We start from the raw sequence: 20,390 nt of genomic DNA on the forward strand, positions 1-20,390 counted from the left end.
TCATCCTCATCGAGTATAGACCCAGAGTCCTCATACATTCCTCATATGTTAAGCCTTTCATTCCTGGGATCATTCTCATGAACCTCCTCTGGACCCTCTCCAGGGCCAGCACATCCTTTCTGAGATACAGGGCCCAAAATTGCTCACAATATTCTAAATGTGGTCTGATATCCAGTCATGATTCGTGGTGAAGGGCTGGAGGTGGTTCCACAAATACCCCCATTCTCGATGATGGGGAAGCCCAGCACATCAGTGCAGAAGACAAGGCTGAAGCCTTTGCAACAATCTTCAGCTAGAAGTGCTGAGTAGATAATCCATCATGGCCTCCTCATAAGTCCCCAGCATCACAGGTGCCCGTCTTCAGCCAATTCTATTCACTCCATATGATATCAGGAAATGGCTAAAGGCACTGGATACTGTAAAGGCTATGGGCCCTAAACTTTTCAGCAATAGTACTGGAGGCTTGAGCTCCAGAGCTAGCCATGCCCCTAGCCAAGCTGTTCCAGTGCAGCTACAACACTGGTAGCTACCTGACAATGTGAGAAATTGCCCAGGTTTGCCCCATCCACAAGAAGCAGGACAAATGCAACCCATCCAATGACCACCCCATCAGTCTATTCTCAATCATCACCAAAGTGATACAAGAGGTCATCAACAGTGCTATCAAGCAATACTTACTCAGCAATAACCTGCTCACTGATGCTCAGTTTGGGTTCTGCCAGGGCTACTCAGCTTAAGACTTCATTACAGCTGAACTCCAGAGGTGAGGCAAAAGTGACTGCCCTTGACATCAAGGCAACATTTGACCAAGCGTGGCATCAAGAAACCCTTGCAAAACTGAAGTTCAAATGGGAATCGAGAGAAAACTCTCCACTGGTGGAGATCATACCGAGCACAAAGGAAGATGGTTGTGGTTGTTGGAGGTCAATCATCTCAGTTCCGGGACATCATTGCAGGAGTTCCTCAGGCCCAACCATCTTCAGCTGCTTCACCAATGACCTTCCCTCAATTATAAGATCAGAAGAGGGCATGCATGTTTGCTGATGGTTGCACAATGTTCAGCACCATTTATGACTCCTCAGATACTGATGCAGTCCATTTCCGTGTGCAGCATAACCTGGAAATCATTCAGGCTTGGGGCAAGTAGCAAGTAACATTCACGCCACACGAGAGGCAGGCAACAACCATTTCCAAAGAGAGAATCTAACCACCTTCCAGACTCAGTTTTTACAGCGCAGGTGATCATTCGACCCATCGTGTCTGCAGCGGCTCTCCAAATGAGCAATTTACTTAGTGCCATTCTCCCCATTACCCAGCACATTTTTTTCATTTCAGATAACAGTCTAATTCCCTTTTGAATGCCTCAATTGAACTTGCCTCATTCCAGACCTTAACCACGCATGAGTTTTTTTTTCCCCACTCATATCGCTTTTACAAATTACCTTAAATCTGTGCCCTCTCTTTCTTGATCCTTTCACAAATGGGAACGGTTTCTCCGTATCTACTATGTCCAGGCCCCTCAGGATTTTGAATACCTCTATCAAATCCTCTCTTAGGACTGTTTTCCTTAGAGAAACAAGGCTAACTTCTCCAATCTATCTTCATAGCTAAAGTTCTTCATCCTTGGAACCATTCTCATGAATCTTTTCTGCACTCTCTCCAATGCCTTCATAACTTTCTTAAAGTGTGGCACCCAGAACTCGATGCAATACTCCAGCTGAGGCTGAACCCATCTCCTATACAAGTTCAATATAACCTCCTTGGCCTTATATGTTAACATTCAATGGATTTACCATTGCTGAATCCCCCATTAACATTCTGGGGGTTACCATTGACCAGAAACTGAACTGGACTAGCCATATAAATACTGTGGCTACAAGAGCAGGTCAAAGGCTGGGAATTCTGCAGAGAATAACTCACCTCCTAATTCCCCAAAGCCTATCCACAAGTCAGGGGTGTGATGGAATACTCTCCCCTTGCCTGGATGAGTACAACTCCAACAACACTCAAGAAGCTTTACACCAACCAGGACAAAGCAGTCTGCTTGATTGGAGCCCTTCCATAAACATTCACTCCCTCCACCACCGACACACAGTAGTAGCAGTGTGTAACATCTACAAGACGCACTGCAGCAACTCACCAAGGCTCCTTCGACAGCACCTTCTAATCCCGTGACCTCTACCATGGAGAAGGAAAACAGCAGATGTATGGAACACCACCATCTACAAGTTCCCCTCCAAGCCACTCACCATCCTGTCTTGGAACTATAATCGCTGTTCCTTCACTGTCGCTGGGTCAAAATTCTGGAACCCCTTTCCTAACAGTAATGTGGGTGTACCCACACCACATGGACGGCAGCGATTCAAGGAGGCAGCTCATGATCACCTTCTCAAAGGCAATTAGGAATGGTCAACAAACGCTGGCCTAGCCAGGGACGCTCATATCCCGTGAACGAATAAAAAAAATAAAATTTGGACTTGGGTATGCAGGAAATAACTTCAGAGCTTGCAATAATGAGTATAGTAACAGACTGGAAAAATAGGCACACACATGGCAGATGAAAACACAGAAGCCTGAAGTTGTGTGTTTTGGTAGGGAGGAGGAGGAGGGGGCAAAGTAACCTATTGGTACAATTATCAAGCAGGTGCAGGAGCAGAGACGCCTGTGCGTATACGTACATAAATCTTTATAAAGATGGCAGAAGTTGAAAAGCTTGTCAGAAGAAAAATACATGATCTTGGCTTTATTAAGAGAGCTATTCTAGGAAGATATGACCTTAGAGAGGGTCCAGCATTGTTGTACTGGAATGAATTCCCTCATTCCTGAAGCCAGTTTTGCGGATTGACTGAAGAAACTGAGGTTGTTCTCCTTGGAGCAGAGAAGATTAACATGGGAAATTGTTTCCTGTGACAGAAGGTATTGGTAATCGGAGCACACAGATTTAAGGTGATCAGTAAAAGGATCAGACAACACATGGAAACTTTTATTTCAAAGAAGCACAGCAAGTTTGTGGCCATCTGGAATGTACTACCTGAAAAAAGCTAAGGGCAGCAGATTCACTCGCAACACAAATGAATTCTTTTTAAAAAATGCAGGCGTATGAAAAAAGAGCAGGGGGGTGGAATCAATTTGTTAACTCCACATAAGAGCCAACACAGGCACAATGGGCCAAATGGCCCTCTTAGATTGTATGATTTTATAACAGCAATAATGGTAAACTCCTGAGTGTTTGAATTATGTCCAAACTGCAAGCAATTGTCTTCCGTGGGTCCTGACTGAGCAGCCCAATAATCTTTCAAGTTAAACCAATTAAACCAAATCAACAAAATTGGGATAAATCAGGCACAGCCCCTAATTCAGGTCAGCTGTAAAACCAAGAACAAAATTTAAAGGAACCTTACAAACTTTAAATCAAAATGTGATTAAAGGGGTCAACAAAACACCCCAGTCCCCGCGGTGCCCACCGGGCACGGAAGGCCTCGAGTGTGCCAGCAGACTGAGCAGCCCAGTGCAGGACTGGCATGGACGTCCACAGAACTGGTTGTTCATGCTGTCATTGTCATTAGCTTGGGGAACCTCTACAGGTACTACACCACCTCTAGTTTATCTTGGGACACATCAGATGTTATGAATTTGGCATAGATGGTCCTTGAAACATACCAAACCCAATTTTGGTGCTTGCCTCCACATGGACCAGTTGGCTTCAATGTTTTCCCAAGAGAGGTGGTCTGCAAAGCATAAGTCTTAAATCTCTTTTTAAGGGTGTCCTTATATAGTTTGCACTGATCGCCTTGACATCATTTGCATGGCGATGATCCCCCACTGAAGATCTGCTTGGGCGTTCAGTATTCATCCATGGAGGAGACATGACTTGCCCATCTAAGTGGGATCTTCTGGAGGGTTGTGTTTTTTCTTTTTTTGTTGTTGTTGAGCCCAGCAAGATGAAGGACCTCATTGTTTGCATTTTTGTCCTGCCATCAAATTCTCATGATAGGCCTTATTTGGTGGAAGTGTTCCAGAGCTTTGACGTGATATCTATAGCAGGCCCAGGATACTGTATCATATAGCAGGGTGATCAGGACAGTAGCCTAGTAGAGCTGGATTTTAATCTTCAGCTTAATGCCGTGCTGCTTCCAGACATGATCATGTATTTGGACATAGGTAGAACTTGCATTCTGGATGAGTACATGGATATGTTCATCGCAGTGGCATCGCCAGACAACACACAACCAAGGTATGAGAATTTTTCTGCAACCTTGAGACTGGTGCCATCAATGGTTATGTCTGGTGTGCTTGGTGCTGGCTGAAACATAACCTCAGTCTTGGGGACAATAAATTGGAGACAAAAGTTTTTGGCAGCACTCGAGAATTTGTTTGCCATAGTCTGGATGCCTTCCTTGTTGTGGGTAGCCAAGGCACAGTCATCTGCATACAGAAGCTCTCCGAATACTGATTTTGGTGGAGGCACACATTCTGGAGAGATTGAAAAGCTTCCCTGAATGGAACCTAATATTGATCCCTGCAGGCCTGTCAATAGTGGCTTCCTTCAGCAATGCAGCAAAAAGATTGAAGAACTGGGAGCTGAACTTGTTCAGACATCCTAGCTTGGACAGCAAGTGCCACAGATCAGGTCAACTCTCACTGTCAAAAGCTTTGGTTAGGTCTATGAACAGCAGATATAGACCATACATTTTATTCCTCACCAGTTACTATAACAGCAATCAGCAGTAAAAATCAGTCAGTCTCGACGCAAACAGCCTAGACTCAGTCCCAATGCTCGTACAAAAATATGTACATAACAGCAATCACAGAACTTCTGTAGCACCTCACTATGTGAATCATCAAGACACTATCATGCTGTGACACTACAGAAAGGCATCATTGTACACTGAGCTAGTGTACAAATAAAATTAGATGTGTTAACGGAGAATTGCAAAATAGAACTATTATTCAATCTCAGATCATGCCTGGGCAAGCCTGTTAAATTTACACACAGGTCACATCAATCATCAATGCAGCAGGAGCACTATAGGATATGCTAATATAGAGCTCCGAACATCACCATCCAGATTGCAACTCCCCTTATCCACTGCTTTTAGAAACCAGCCACATCAAGGTGAACTGATACGGCTGACGCGATTAAAGGACAGGAAACCTGCTTTGAAATCAGCTGCACTTCATTATATCCAGGGTCACAGGAACAGTCAGGAATCCTAAAGATACTCAACATTGGAGAAAAGTATGAGTGTGCGACTATTACCTGTGGACTAGGGTCCCAGCAACCAGTTAGTTCCCCAGGAGAAGAAAGTGCATCTGTAGCAGCTGCTTTCTAACTACAAATTGCCCACACTGTAGGAGACGAGGGACTCACATCAGTATTACAGAAAGGGTCTTACTCCACTTCATTGCTCCTTTCCTACAAGATTAGCGGATCTGGGACACACCCAGTCATGACCCCATTGTCAGGTTCATCATATATCCAACAAGGTAGCATACATGCTCCTGAAGCTAAGGGCCACCCGAATCCTACCAAGAACTGAAGAACAGATCTGCACGAATACAACATCTGACTGGGTCCTTGTAACATCTCAAACTACCTTACAAGCAATGAACTAATTTTGAAATGCAGTATGATAACACAGCAGCCAATCTGCATATAGTAAGATTCCATAATAGGAGATAGAAGACCAGGTACAGGATATGATACCAGACATTTCAGGAAAAATCAATCAAATCACTAAAAAGTTAGCCATGTGCAAGAAAACAGTATAAAAACAAGTGAAGTGTAGAATGCATACCTCTGACCATGCTATGTTCACTCAACCTTAATATAATTATGTAGCCCCTCCTTGAGGCTTTTCCCTGCCTGGCTGATGCTCTATTACAAAGCACATCTTTTTATTAAAAGCTTTCACCTCACCAAAGAGGCTTCAGGCCAATCCCATCCAACCACCTGCTCTGAAATGTCGGCTCAGATTTTGAGAGCTGTGACAAATTCCAACACAGCAGCTGAGACAATTCACAATATTCCAAAGAATATGTGAATTTGCCCCATCTCCCAATGGTTAACAGATCCTTTAAAAATTTCCAGGATCCAGACCCAGGTCCATACTGTTGGAATCATATGTCTTGAAGCTAATTTTTCTTTTGCAAAATGGAAGGACTATGCATTAACTGTGCATTGGGATGCTAACCTGGGATTTTTTTTTTAAAAAAAGGTCATAAATTCACCTCGGAACTGTCAACAAGCAGACCTCTTCTAAGAAATCACCTGACCTTTATGGTACTTGAGGAAGATCTGGTTGTTTGTTTTAAGCTTCAGTCATGTTAATTGATGGGAAAAAAACCTGAAGGAAAAGGGGCTAGGAAATCACAGGTAGAAGGAAGAGAAAAAAAACCTTAAGTTTTGAACCTGCTGGTTAGGGAACAAGCTGAGGCAGGATGGCTACCCTAACTGGCTCCCTCTCTCTACCTTGACTAAAATTGTGTGTGGCTATCAACCTGTAGCCAGAGAACCCTCAGATGTGTAACTAGTCTGCATTTGGATCTGCAAAACAGCGACCAGTTGGCGAGAGCTTCCAGACATCCACCGGGACCAGCCACCCGCCTTCACACAAGGGAACTCCAGGTTGACAGCAGAGACCCTGTCGACTTTATCCTTTATTTTATAATGACGATCTTCTAAAGTCCATCCCTGCAGAGAGACTTTACCTGTTTCTCCATGCGTGAGGGAGATATTTGTAATCAGGAAGTATAACTGTGTGTTAACCATTACTTGCAACTTGTTAAAAAGCTTTGTTTTATAATAAATAATCATTCTGAGTTTATTGAAGGAAGCCTGGTTGACGACTGTTATTCTGGGCACCAGTAGGGGAAATAGACGACATGCTATTTTGGCAAGAAAATTAAGGTTTCAAATTAATGGTACAGCCTGTGGAGTAGTGGGGCTGGATCATACCCGCACTCCTCACATCTCAGTCAAAACAATATCTTCACCAAATACTAAGCAGTTCTTTCTTGGGCCATACCCTTTCCGTGTTTCACTGAAATCCGTCCATTAGTTTTTAAGATATATTGATTACAGACAGACTTAATAGGCAAAAACATTACCTCCACCCACCTTCAGTGGCTGAGAATGCAATAATGGCACTAAGGACTGAGATCTCCAGGAGCTGATGCTTTCCTGAATTTGTAAAGCATATACCATGTGTCATGAATCTAAGTGAATTTTTTGAGGAACTAACTAAGCAGTACACAACAAATGCCTATGGATACTCATGGAATTGCTGGCAAATCATTTATCTGGTTAAGAGATCGTCTTCTATTGCCTAACCAGAAAGTAGGAGTAATGAGTGTTTACACGAGTTAGAAGGATGTGGCTAGTGGTGTCCCACAAGCATTTGTGCTGGGGCATCAACTATTCATTATACTTATTAATACATTAGAGAGCCATAGATCCAAGTTTGCCAATGACAAAGATTTGTGATACAGTAAGTGTAGACAAGAGCATAAAATCACTAAGAGAAGTTGAAAGGCAAAAACTGTAGCAGACAGATTTTAATGCAGACAAGTGAGAGGTCATCCATTTCCGACCAAGAAGGGTCTGTGTATTATTTAAATGGTCCAAAGAGATTTAGGGATCCATTTACACAGATCTCTAAAATGTAGTGGTCAGGTATGAAAAAAAATCAAAAAGGCTAATGGAAAGTTAGCCTTTTCAACTAAGGGATAGAATATCACACAGAATTTTTTTTAATATATTCATTCATGGAATGTGGGTGTCGCTGGCATTTATTGCCCATCCCTAATTGCCCTTGAGAAGGTGTGGTGAGCTGCCTTCTTGAACCACTGCAGTGGTGTTAGGGAGGGAGTTCCAGGATTTTGACCCAGCGACACTTAAGGAACAATGATATATTCCCAAGTCAGGATGGTGTGTGGTTTGGAGGGGAGCTTGCAGGTGGTGGTGTTCCCATGTGTCTGCTGCCCTTGTCTTCCTAGATGGCAGCAGTCGTGGGTTTGAAGGCGCTGTCCAAGGAGCTTTGGTGAATCCTGCCATGCATCTTGTAGATGGTGCACACGCTGCTGCTACTGTGTATCGTGGTGGATGTGGTGCCAATCAAGTGGACTGCTTTGTCCTGGTTGGTGTCAAGCTTCTTGAGTGTTGTGGGAGCTGCACTCATCCAGGCAAGTGGAGAGTATTCCATCACACTCCTGACTTGTGCCTTGTAGATAGTGGACAGGCTTTGGGGAGTCAGGAGGTGAGTTACTCGCCACAGGATTGCTGGCCTCTGACAATATACAGCATTTATCAGGCCACATGGCCCAACCAGTCTATATTGCCTTTTATGCTCCACTGAGTCTCTTCTGATCCTTCCTTATCTGAGTGTCAGCAATAACACTTTATTCTCCTCTACCTCACATGCTTATCGAGCTTCCTCTTAAATGCAAATATGTTGTCTGCCTCAACCACTGCCAAAGGTAGTGAGTTCCACATAAACAAAATTACTTCTGAATTAACTATTTGATTTCTTGGTGACTTTCTTGCTCTTCCCCACAAGTGGAAACACTGTCCATTCTATCAAACTCTGATAATTTTCAAGAGTCTATTAGGTCATCCCTCAGCCTTCTCTTTTCAAGAGAATCAAAAAAAAAAGAGACACAGCTGGTCCATCCTTCCCTGGTGGGAATAGCTCAGTTCTGATGTCATTCAGTCATTTGCACTGTCTCCAGTGCCCCTACATCCTGTTTATAATAAAGCATCCAGAACTGCACAAGTGAGGCCTAACCAAGGTTCTATACATTTTAACACTACTTTCCTCTCAATTCTATTCTTCCGGAAATAATCCCTAATGCTATAAACTGGCCTTATTGCCCTACAACAACTACTTATAAATGATTTGTGTACTTAAATGGTAGATCCCTTTCCTCCTCTAGGTCATTTAGATCCTTATTTTCTAGGTAATGTGGTATTCTTACTAAAATGTATAACTTAACCTCACTTGTGTTGGAATTAATTTGCCAAGTTTATTAATGTCTTGCAGTTTGTTGCAGTCCTTGTCAGTATTGACCATCAGCTGCACCATCCCTTCACATCTTGATGCTGTCTACAAACGTTGAAGTTGTGTTTTTGATTCCAAATTGAATTTGGAAGTTTATTTAATATTTCTGCTCTTTATATTTGAGGTTATTTTATATCATGATAAAATGATATTTTATATAATTTCAAATATCTTCTGATCGCATGTCCATCTGAAATGTCTCCCTGGCAGAGACAGCATCTAAATAATACTTCTGCCATTTTGTTATCACTGCCATGATTTTTATCCTGACCATCCTTTCGGGGTTCTATTCCCATCCCAATTTTCCTTTTAATGCCTGTAAAATATTTTATTTAATGAATGATGGAAAAGTGAGGGGCTGAATGGCCTTCTCCTGTTCCTAACCCATCTTTTGGGGTGTTGGTCGGGAGAAGCAATAATCAAACAGGACACCCTAAAGCTATTTTCTTTTCTTTCAACCATGCCATTGCATACTGTATCACCAACTCAGCGTGAAGATGGGACCCTTCTTTAATGTCTTGTCCAAAAATTGGGTAGGCACTGAAACCAGTTTACCCTCCCCTCACATCACATCACAATGGCATTACCATCACGGAATCCCCCACTATCAACATCCTGGGATTATCACTGACCAGAAATTAAACTGGACTCACCATATAAATACTGTGGCTACAAGAGCAAGTCAGGGGCTAGGAATCCTGCGAAGAGTAACTCACCTCCCGACTCCCCAAAGTCTGCCCACCATCTATGAAGCACAAGTCAGGAGTGTGATGGAATACTTTCCACTTGCCTGGATGAGTGCATCTCCCACAACACTCAAGAAGCTTGACACCATCCAGGACAAAGCAACGTGTTTGACTGGCACCCCATCCACAAACATTCACTCCTTCTACCACCGATGCACAGTAACAGCAGTGTGCACCATCTACAAGATGCACTGCAGGAACTCACAAAGTCTCCTTAGATAGCACCTTCCAAAACCATGACCACTACCATCCAGAAGGGCAAGGGCAGCAGGCACATGGGAACACCACTATCTGCAAGTTCCCCTCCAAGCCACTCACCATCCTGACTTAGAAATACATCGCTGCTCCTTCACTGTCGCTGGGTCAAAATCCTGGAACTCCCTAACAGCACTGTGGGTGTACCTACACCACATGGACTGCAGCAGTTTAAAAAAAGCAGCTCATCACCATCTTCTCAAGGGCAATTAGGGATGGGCAATAAATGTTGGCCTAGCCAGCAATGCTTGCATCCCATTAATGAATAAAAAAAGTAACAGCAGTTATTGACTTCAAACTGAACAGAGCATATCAGCGAGTGTTCCCCTCTCTGCCATCACAGTCTCAACTCCTCTGCTAGAACAAAGTTTGGAACAAGGTACAGAGATATGGTCCATCAAATTCACCCCCTCCATCACCCATGCAGGGCTACCTCAACTATCAATTCTCTGCCCTCTCTCACCAAAGGACAAAACTGCTGTTAGGAGCCTGCCAAGTGAGGATAAATTTGTTCTCGGCACAGGAAAACAGCTGAAACAGCCATGGATTGCACAGTGGAAAATTCCTAATATAGTAACATAAAACTTACTCAGGTAGAAGAATGCAGTGCAATGAAATGATCAGCCAGCTGGGATTATAATTAAATTACAGGGAAATACTCACTCAAAGCCAGCCGTTCATCAGCTTGCAAAGTTAAATCAAGTCAGTCTGCACCATGGTCACTGTAGATGAAAAAAACAAAGATCAATGACTTGATTTCTCAATTAGTAGTTCACAAATTAGGGAAGCATTCAGACTTTTGGAAATGCATTTCTTGTACAGAAATAGCAAAAATTCCAAGGCTTGTCATTAACTATGGCATGCACAGAGAAAGGAGCAACATTATTGATTGATTACGCAATGCCCCAATCACAAGTGCAATGCCGATATTATGGGATTGTTTCCCTAATACAGCAATGAATTGCAGATGATGTCAACATGAAATAAAAACAAAAACTGAAACTGCATCAGGTCAAATAGCATCTGGCAACATTACAGGACAGCACCCCTCACCATGAGCTGGTGTCTGTTACAGGACTATAAGCAATTCTCTCCTTACCCAACATTGACAAACACAGCAGGGTCAAGAAGCCTCCTTTAGCCCAAGGGTGCTGAGGCCAACTGTAGTTGCTAACCAACAGAAGTATTCTTGTACCAAACTCATCCAGCAAACCTTCATACAGACTATATCCTTCTCTGAACGAACGTCCTCACTGACAATTGGTCATAAAGTTCAGCACCAAAACCAGCCTCTTCCTGGGAACTTTCAAATCAACTCAGTCTCAGGTTGGGAAATAAAATGCCTTTGGCTTATCTCATAATTTGTTTGTGACATGGATTTTTCATCTCCCATATGGAGGAACATAGTGACTCAGAGCAGCAGTTAGCAGTCCTGGACATTGCAGGTACAGAAGTTCAAACACTAAACTCTGCAACTACTACCTACTGCTCACACATGGTCTCGGGGGGGCGGTGACGGACTTCATTCAAAAAAAAATTTCCTTCCAGTTTGTAGTGAACTCACCATATATTTAAAATTATTCTATAGAGTAAGCAAGTGAAACTACAGGAAAGCAGAGTTTTTGGTTGGGAATTCCAAGCTCTAGCTCCCAAGAATAACTTGCTGATCAGTTCCCAGAGTTAAAGTAGGTACTTTCCAAAGCACCTGATACCAGTAAATCAGTCACAAATATCTCACCAAACATACTGCACAGGTCCAAACATGCCTCAATGACAAGGCACCAGCATTTCACACGTGGATTGTTAGGTAGAGCTTATAGATACAGCAACAGCGAGAGATGCATTGGCCCCGCACACCCAAACTCTGTACCCGGATGTTCTCATCATAGTGAAATTTACACACGTTAATTGAACAAGGACACTCTTACCTCAACAAAAGTGCATGGTGGGCACGTGAAATTTTTTATATTGCACCTGCTTAAAAACGGCAAAACATCAAGCAGATTGGCTGATGGGAACTCTGAGCTCCAGACGGTGGTTTGGGTGGTGGGGGGAAAATGGTGAGGACAGTTACAGAACCGTAACTGGGAGTGGGAAAGATCACACACGAAGGATATCCAAACACAAAAGCTGATAAGTCAGTTGGTAATAGGCCTGTCTGTGTCACAAGGAACTGGCTTCAAGACTCATCTCAAGCTGCAGCACAAAAATCAAGGTTGACATTCCAGAGAAATACTGAGGGAGTGCCACACAGTCAGAGGTGCTTGTCTTTCAGGCACCAGAGAGTGCAGACAGAGTCTCAGGTTGACATACAGATCCCATGGCACTATTTCAAAAATGAGCATAGTCAGTATCGTGGTCAATATTTATCCTTCAATTGATTAATTTCACACAAAACAGATTTTCTGGTCATATCACATTGCAGTTTGTGGGAGTTTGCCAAGCACAAATTAGCTGCTACATTTCCGAAAATACAACAGTAACTACACTCCAAAAGCACTTCATTGGCTGTAAAGAGCTTTGAGACATCCTGAGGTTGTGTAAATATAAGTTTTTTTTTTAAAATGAGCATCTAGCCCAGTATCCTCTTGATCACAAAATCTTTCTACTTCCACCTCTGTGGCTTCAGCTCCCTGAACCTCCACCCCTACCCATTGCCAAAACCATTAAATGCATTTTTTTGTTCCTCCCTGATTCAACTTCTCCAATAATCTCCAGCCAACTTCCCATCTTGCACCTCACACATTGCAGCTCATCTCATCCAAATCTCCGCTGCCTCATTCAGCCCCTCACCACATCCTGTTTTGTCATCACTCCTTGCTTGTTGACCCAAAGCACACTTATCTCAAATTAAAATTATCATCCTCGTTTTCAAATCCCAACATGGCCTTTTCCCTCTCAACCTCTGTGACCACCTCCAACCCCCTCGTATCTTGTCATTCCCCAACTTCAGCCTCTTGTGCAATCTTCACTCTACCATTGGCACTTCCCTTCAGTTGCCCAGGCCTCACTTTCGAGGGCTTCCTGCTGAAACCCCTTTGTCTTCAAACACAAGTTCTTGCAAAGTTTACTTTGTCTTGAGAAGCTTCAGCTAAATGAGATTGCATTCCCCTACACTGAAGATGCTAAATAAATGCAGGTTGTCATATGTACTGCTAATTGACAATACTAAGGATACTGGGATCATTGTTTCACTCAAATTTATAGTTAACAACTAATAGCAGATTGATAACCCAACTTTGAGCGCTCAGCACAACTCAAAGACTTAAGAAAGAACTTCATATCTGATCACACTGATAAGACAGCCCAAAACCCTTCACATCTAATAAGTGACTGCACTTCAAAAAGTAATTTATGTAAACAAATGTGTTATTCAGCTGTACACAGTAAGGAGCAAGGTAAACTGCAAATGAGAAGAAAAGTCAGTTAATCCATATAGTTGATGGCGTTACTTGAGGGGTGAATGTTGGTAGGACATGGTGAAAACACTATATTTCTTTCAAATAGCAATTTGGAGGTGGGGGGCATCTAAATGACTCCTTCAGTGGTACACTGCACTGAAGCAACAGACTACATTCTGTGCTCAGGTCCTAGCATGGGACATAAACACACAACCTCCTGACTCAGTTGGCTTTGGGTTATGGGGTGTTGAGAAAAATCACCAAGCCTCTAGCCCAAAATCCTTATCCAGTGACATCTGAGCCTCTCTCCTGAGCCTGTTCAGAGAAATGGGCTAGGCTACACTGTGGCACAATAACATAGCAAAGTTATTGCCAACCTCTAGCTGCCAAGATCAGATCCACATTGACTGCTCGAAAAATAGTTGCTGACTTGCAAGGTATCTGCTGTAATATTTTCTTCTCATGCATTGCATCAAAAAACAAAAAACACCTATTGCTGAAACCTCCAAAAGCCCTTCCACACCCCTGGCCAAAACCTCCAAATGCCCTCTTCCTGAATCTGGAGTACTTTGTACAGTTTTGGTCTCCAAATTTGAAAAAGCATATAATTATATTAGCAGTTCAGAGAAGGTTCATAACTCATTCCTGGGATGAAGGGCTTATCTTATGAAGAAAGGTTGAACAGGTTAGACCTATACCCATTGGAGTTTAGAAGAATCAGAGGTAATCTTACTGAAACCTACAAGATCCTTAAGGCACTTGACAGAGTGGATACTGGGAGTATGTTTCCACTTGTGGGAGAGACTAGAACTAGGGAACAGTTTACAAATAAGAAGTCTCCCTTTTAAAACAGGTGCGGAGATTTTTTTCACCTTGGGAGGGTCATTAGCATATGGAATTCTCTTACCCAGAAAGTAGAGACTGGGTCATTGAATTTATACAAGTCTGGGTCAGGTATATTTTTGACAGTCAAAGGTTATGGGGGTCAGACAGGAAAGTGAAGTGAGGCCACAACCAGATCAGTCATAATCTTACTGAATGGTGAAGCAGGCTCAAAGGGCTGAATGGCCTATTCCTGCCCCTAAGTTCTATGTTCCCATCAGCAAAACCTCCAAATACCATCCTGAACCCCTCAGGGATAATGTGTGGTTTTACATTTTGTCTACAATAAGAATGGACCATTTGATGAGAACAAGTTGAGAGTCTATTGTCCTTCCAATGTTGCCAGGATTGTTTGCACATCTCAGTTAATGAAACCATTCTTTCCCTTGTTTTCATTCCCTGCCACTTAAAACAGCGTCATCTGATTGATCTGAATGTCTGATAATTACTGAATTTCTAAGAAATGAAGTCATGTTGAGAATGTTGTATTGCCTCTGCCATTTTTAAAACCCTTGTCAGGCACTATGCGTAGATATAAATGCAAGTTCTGATGAAAGATCAAGGCCTGAAAAATCAACTGTTTCACTCTCTACAGAGGCTGCCTGACCCGAGTATTTCCAGCATTTTCTTTTATTATAAATGCAAGCTATTGCTGTTTTGAAGCCATTTCCATGAGCTCAGGGTACTTCCCCATACTTCCTTGCTCACGCACTTTGTAGAAGTCTGGACATGTGTGAATGTAAATATATCTCAATCACACGTGGTTGGGAGTTGTCATTTACTAATGAGTAGTTTTACAAATCTTTAGACAGCATAGCATGCATACTAACCCTGACTTCAGCATTAGGTTTGTGGAGAAAAAGGAGTTTACTCGACTTCATCATGGCATGATGCCAGAACCCCCTCCTCCCCAATCCCACCCCCTCCAACAAATGTAAGCACTACTGCCATGGACAACTCTTATTCTTAGGTCACTCAAGTCTCCTTCAGGCAAAAACCGCATTAATTGCTTTTCACTCTTACAGCCGCCTGGCATAGGTAATGGATTTCACAGCTTTCAAACCATTAACTAAGTCCTTTGAGCACATCACTGCAACACATTACATAGAAACATAAAATAGGAGCAGCAGTGGGTCATTCAGCCCTACAAGGCCTGCTCCGCCATTCCATATGATTATGGCTGATCCTCTATCTCAACACTGTACTCCTGTGCTCTCTCCATACCACTAGATGCCTTCAGAGTCTAGAAATCTATTTCATTCTTAAATATATTCTGTGACTTGGCCTCCACAGCCTCTGTGGTAGAGAATTCCACAGGTGCACTACCCTCTGAGTGAAGAAGTTTCTCCTCATCTCAGTCTTAAATGGCCTACCCCTGTCCTAAGACCCTCCCACCCCCCTCCTCCCCCGCTAGAAGAAACATCATCCCTGCATCCTGTCTATCCAGCTCTGTCAGAATTTTACACGTTTCAATGAAGCCCCCTCTCATTCCTCTAAACTCCAGTGAATACAAGCCTAGTCTCTCCTCATGCAACAATCCTGCCATCCCAGGAATCAGTCTGGTGAACCTTCGCTGCACTCCCTCTATGGCAAGTATATTCCGAGGTAAGGAGACCAAAACTGAACAAAATACTCCAGGTGTGGTCTCACCAAGGTCCTGTACAGCTTCAGTAAGACATCCTTGCTCCTGACTCAAGTCCTCTCCCAATGAAGGCCAACATATCATTTGTCTTCTCAACTACTTGCTGCACCTACATGCTTGCTTTCGGCTTGGCCTAAATAGCCAAGTGGTTATAGTACTGGGTTTGTAACCCCAAGATCAAGAGTTCAAATCTCACAATGGCAAACTATGAAACAATGTAACTTCATCTGAAACAGATGGAAATGTGTTTGTACTCGAAAGAGTTACATGCTTGCTTTCAGTGGTTGGTGCACAAGGACACCCAGGTCCCTTTGTACATCAACATTCCCCAATCTATCACCATTTAAATAATACTGTTTTTCCTACTGAAGTGGATAAGTTCACACTTATCCACATTGTACTGTATCTGCTGTGTATTTTCCCACTCACTCAACCGGTCTAAAATACCTCGAAGCCTCTTAACACATGTTATGATATGGCAGGTGGCATTTGCCAGGCTGACCAAATCAACAAGGGAAATGTGGCCAGGCAACAATTTTGCAATTTGTATTTATTACAAGAAGTCTCGTGCATTGAAGTTTTTCTTACATATGCCCATTCAGGGATGTGGACTTCGCTGGCTGGGCCAGCATTTATTGCCCATCCCTTGTTGCCCTTGAGAAGCTGGTGATGAGCTGCCTTCTTGAGCCGCTGCAGTCCATGTGGTGTGGGTATACCCACAGTGCTGTTAGGGAGGGAGTTCCAGGATTTTGACCCAGTGACAGTGAAGGAATGGCGACATATCTCCAAGTCACAATGGTGAGTGACTTGGAGGGGAACTTCCATGTGGTGGTGTTCCCAACTATCTGCTGCCCTTGTCCTTCTAGATGGTAGTGGTTGTAGGTTTGGAAGGTGCTGTCTAAGGAGCCTTGGTGAATTCCTACAGTCAGAAGTAATGAGTCCACTACCACCTTTATAGATTTTAAAGATCAAATGAAAAACATTAATTAACAAAAGCAGATTACACAAGATTACAGTTACAGTTATAACAGTTCCTCTAAAATTTCTAATTAATCAAACTCCCAACTACACACCCTCTTTGAGGCAACATTCCAAATAGATTCCAAATTTATAAAATCATCCAGCAATTTTACCACAAGCACACAATGGGCTTCCAAAGGCTTTTAACACAACTTTGGTTTACTGGAACAGCAAACTTCGGCAGCGTAGCTAGAGGCTTTTTCCTCAAATCTGTTTCACACTATCACCTTTCAAGATCTGCCGTGACCACGCCTCACACAGCCTTCCACCCTTCTTTAAATATATTTCTCCCTTTTTGATCTGTAAATCCCATTGTTTTAACTTGTCTTTAGAAGTTACTTTTCCCAGAATAAAACAATCTTTCATATTCTCATCATGGCCAGCACTTTTGGGAAAAAAATTAACATAACCTTGTCTTATTTATCTTGCCAGTTGTAAAGATCTTTTCATGTCCCTTTGAAAATGAAACACCTTTCCCACTTATTTACTAATGCAAATTTCATTTCACACCATCTCTGCTGAGGCTCCACCCTAGCTTTACTTATCTCGATTTCAAACACCTGTTTTACATCTCACTTCTTTGATAATTTAAACCTTGTAGTCTAATTGTCTAGTTTAATTAAATTAGCCACACACACAGAATCATACACACAAGCGTGCTTTAAAATATCCCACAATATTAGGAATATGATAGTTTCTCTAACACATCCTCACTGCTCTCATTCTTACCAAGTTTTGATAGTCAGCAAACATTGGAAAGATTATATTTGGTTCCCTCATCCAAATCATATTGCAAGTGGCTGGGGCCCAAGCACTGATCCCTGAGGTACCCCACGAGTCACCGCTTACCATGACGAAAAAAACCCATTTATTCCTACTCTGTTTTCTGTCTGCTAACCAATTCTCAATCCATGCCAATATATTACCCCCAATCCCATGTGCTTTAATTTTACACACTAACTTCTTATGTGGGATTCTATCAAAAGCTTTCTGAAAATCCAAATATACCACATCCACTGGTTCTCCATTATCTATTCTGCTAGTTACGTCCTCACAAAAAGCTCCAGTAGTTTTGTCAAAAGTGATTTCCCTTTTATAAATCCATGTTGACTTTGTCTTATCCCGCTGATATTTTATCACATTATTTATAATACTCTAGCATTTTCCCCAGGACTTATGTTAGGCTAACCTGTCTGTAATTCCACCTTTTCTTCCTCCCTTCTTTTTTAAATACTGTGGTTACATTTGTCACCCTCCAGTCTGCCGGGACTACAGAATTTTGGAAGATGACAACCAACGCGTCCACTATTTCCATGGCTACCACCCTTAGTATCCTGGGATGTAGATTATCAGGCCCTGAGGATTTATCAGCTTTCAGTCCCATTAATTTTTCTAGCACTATTTTTTTAGTAATACTAATTTCCTTCAATTTCTCCTAGTCACTAGACCCTTGGTTCCATAGCATTTCTGGGAAGTTATTTGTGTCTTCCTCCATGAAGACAGAACTAAAGTAGTTGTTTAATTGCTCTGCCATTTCCTTGTTCTCTATTATAAATTCTCCCAATTTGGAATATAAAGGATCTACATTTGTCTTCACTAATCCTTTTCTTTATATATGCTTACAGAAGCTTTTACAGTCCGCTTTTATGTTCCTTGCAAGTTCCCTTCTTAATCAATCTCTTGGTCCTCCTTTGCTGAATTCTAAACTGCTCCCAATTCTCAGGCTTGCTACTTTTTCTAGCAATTTTTTGGATCTAATACTTCTTTCTAAAATTTATTTTGTTAGCCATGCTTAGGCCACTCTCTCTGGTGTGTTTCTGCACCAGAAAGGTATGCATTACTGTTGCAACGCGTACATTCATTCCTTAACTATTAGCCATTGCCTAACCACTGTCAAGCCTTTTAATGAAGTTCCCCAATCTATGTTAGCCAACTCAGGCTGCATACGTTCGTAGCTTGTTTTAATTTAGGATCCTTGTTTTGGATTGAAATACTTCACTTTCCAATCTAAGGAAGACTTTTATCATGTTATGGTCACTGTACCCTAAAGGACCCCACACAACAAGATTAATCAACCCCTTCACGTTGCACAAAACCAAATCTGGGATAGCCCGTTCCCTAGTTGGTTCCTTAACACACTGGTCTAAAAAAACATTTTGTACACACTCAAGGAATTCATCCACCACAGTATTATTGCGAATTTGGTTTGCCCAATCTATATGTAGATTAAATTCACCCATGATTACTGTAGCACCCTTGTTACACGCATCTCTAACTTCCTGTTTAACATCTCTCCTACCTTACCACTACTGTTTGGAGGCCTATAGACAACTCCCACTAATGTTTTCTGCCCCTTGTTGCTTCTTAGCTCCACTCAGGCTGATTCTACATCTAGATTTTCTAAGCTAATTTCCTCTCTCACTATTACAGTGATTTCATTCTTAACCAACAACGTCACCCCACCTCCTTTTCCTTTTGGCCTGTCCTTCCTAAATAGAGAACCCTTGGATATTCAGTTCCCTGCCCTGGGTCACCCTGCAGCCATGTCCCTATAACTGCAATCATATTGTACCCATTTACATCTATTTGGACTGTTAATTCAGCTGTCTTGTTGCGAATACTCTGTGCATTCAGATACAGTGCCTTTAGACTTGTCTTTTTAACATTTTTACACATTTTCTTTTATACTATGGCCCTATTTGCTGCTAGCTCTTGTTTCCTCTGCCTTCCACTTTTGATTTCTACTCTTCTGTCTTTTATTCCTATCTTTGCTTTCCTCTCTTGAGTCTCCCACTCAGGATCCCATCCCCCTACCATTCTGGTTTAAACCTCTCCCACAGTACTAGCGAATACCCCTGTGAGGCTACTGGTCCCGGTCCGGCTAGGGTGCAACCCATCCAGCTTGCACAGGTCCCATCTTCCCCAGAATCAGTCCAAGGCCTGAGGAACCTAAATCCCTCCCTCCTATACTATCTCTGCAGCCATGCATTCATCTGCTCTATTCTCCTAACCCTGATCTTGCTAGCATGTGGCACTGGGAGTAATCCTGAGATTACTACTTTTTAGGTCCTGCTTTTTAATTTTATTTCCTAGCTCTCTAAATTCTGCTTTCAGAACCCCATCCCTATTTTTAACCTATGTTGTTGGTACCGATATGGACCATGACCTTTGGCTGTTCACCCTCCCCTTTCAGAATGTCTTGCAGCCGCTCAGTGAGATCCTTGACCCTGGCACCATCCTGGTGTCACATCTGTGGCCGCAGAAACATCTATCTGGCCGCAGAAACATCTATCGGTCCCCCTTACGATAGAATCCTCTATCACTATTGCTCACCCACTTTCTTTTCTCCCCAGTCTGTGAAGAACCTAATTTTTTTTTATTTTTC

The 20,390-nt window shown here is 42.5% G+C and overlaps 1 protein-coding gene across 1 annotated transcript in view; it reads right to left on the reverse strand.

Moving 5' to 3' along the window:
• llgl2 (LLGL scribble cell polarity complex component 2) overlaps positions 1 to 20,390 on the reverse strand; it is a 187,104-nt gene that overhangs the window by 160,857 nt on the left and 5,857 nt on the right. Inside the window, exon 2 of the mRNA XM_041217423.1 lies at positions 10,724 to 10,782. The gene's annotated coding sequence lies outside the window, so the exon portion shown is untranslated. The remainder of the gene's footprint in view (positions 1 to 10,723; positions 10,783 to 20,390) is intronic.

This window comes from Carcharodon carcharias, chromosome 22 (genome assembly GCF_017639515.1).
Source record: "Carcharodon carcharias isolate sCarCar2 chromosome 22, sCarCar2.pri, whole genome shotgun sequence".
Taxonomy (NCBI): domain Eukaryota; kingdom Metazoa; phylum Chordata; class Chondrichthyes; order Lamniformes; family Lamnidae; genus Carcharodon; species Carcharodon carcharias.